Source organism: Suncus etruscus, chromosome 1 (assembly GCF_024139225.1).
Source record: "Suncus etruscus isolate mSunEtr1 chromosome 1, mSunEtr1.pri.cur, whole genome shotgun sequence".
NCBI classification, from domain to species: domain Eukaryota; kingdom Metazoa; phylum Chordata; class Mammalia; order Eulipotyphla; family Soricidae; genus Suncus; species Suncus etruscus.
In genome coordinates this window covers 171,002,492-171,003,999 of record NC_064848.1, presented here as the reverse complement: position 1 = coordinate 171,003,999, position 1,508 = coordinate 171,002,492, and the positions used below count along the sequence as shown (strand labels likewise).

Sequence of the window (1,508 nt, the reverse complement as noted above, 5' to 3'; positions counted from 1 at the left end):
GGCCTTTTTGTAATCAGGTCAAGGATTTTTTTCCATTTTCCCCATTTTTCTGGAACTATGCAAATAACGGCAACTGCTACTATCACACCTTTACTATTTTTTTTACTCTTATCCTTTAAGGAAAAAAAATACAACTAATTGAACTTAAAAACAAATAACTGTAGTAGAATGCCTGTCTCGAATACAGGCAGAGGATGGGAAGGGGGGATGGGGTAGTGTTACACTGGTGAGGGGGGGTGTTCTGGTTATGACTGTAACCCAACTATGATCATGTTACTTAAATTAAAAAATATATTAAAAAAAAGAACACCAGTGCTCGCTTCGGCAGCAGCACATATACTAAAATAGGAATGATACAGAGAAGATTAGCATGGCCTCTGCGCAAGGATGACACGCAAATTCGTAAAGTGTTCCATATTTAAAAAAAAAAAAAAGAACACCAAACTAAACCAAACAAAAAAATAAAAAAGGTATCTAACTCTATTTATATTTAGCAAAGGAAAATGTTTGTCTTTTCTTTAACTTTTTTTTTTGTGTGTGTGGAGGTTACTCCTGGCTCTATGTTCAGAAATCACTCCTGGCAGGCTCAGGGATCATATGGGATGCTGGGATTTGAACCACCATTTTTCTTTTTTTTTTTTCTTGGCTTTTGGGCCACACCCAGCGGTGCTCAGAGGTTACTACTGGCTGTCTGTTCAGAAATAGCTCCTGGCAGGCAGGGGGATCATATGGGACACCGGGATTCGAACCAACCACCTTTGGTCCTGGATTGGCTGCTTGCAAGGCAAACACCGCTGTGCTATCTCTCCAGGCCCTGAAGCACCATTTTTCTGCGTCTAAGGCAAACACCTTACCGCTGTACTATCTCTCTGGCCCCAAGTTTGTCTTTTCTTACAGCTGCATAGTATTCCATTGTGTATGTATGTATATGTATATGTATATATGTACATATATATGTATATATCACAACTTGTTTTTTCTTTTTTTTCTTTTTTTTCTTTTTTTTTTTTTGTGCCACACCTGGCAGTGCTCAGGGGTTACTCCTGGCTACAACTTGTTTTTTCTTATTTTTCACTTATTATTTATTATTTATTCACTTATTTGTTGCTATTTTTAATACTACAGTATCTTTATTCATATTTAAAATTGTTCTCAGTGATACAATCAATGTAAGTGTGCATCATCTTTTGGACTTAATGTTTGGGTTCTTGGGATAGATGCCAAGAGTTGAAATTGTTAGATCATATGGAATTTCTGTTCTTTTATTTTTTTTCAACAAGTCTCCATACTAAAAAGAAAACAAAACCCAGAAGTACCCATACTATTTCTATAAAGATTGACCCCAACAACCTTCCCATCAACAGTGAATGAGTATTCTTTTTCTCCTCCATCTCTGCCAACACTGGTTGTTCTCAATCTTTCTTTTCTTTTTTTTTTTTTTTTTGGTTTTTGGGTCACACCTGGCAGTGCTCAAGGGTTACTCCTGGCTCCATGCTCAGAAATTGCTC

At 36.9% G+C, this 1,508-nt stretch overlaps 1 non-coding gene across 1 annotated transcript; it reads left to right on the top strand.

Annotated features, from left to right (window-relative positions):
• Window positions 1-312: 312 nt before the first annotated feature.
• On the top strand, window positions 313-422 carry LOC126026579 (U6 spliceosomal RNA). Its single transcript, XR_007501808.1, has one exon. It is a non-coding gene; the product is annotated as a U6 spliceosomal RNA (small nuclear RNA).
• The last annotated feature ends 1,086 nt before the right edge of the window (window positions 423-1,508 follow it).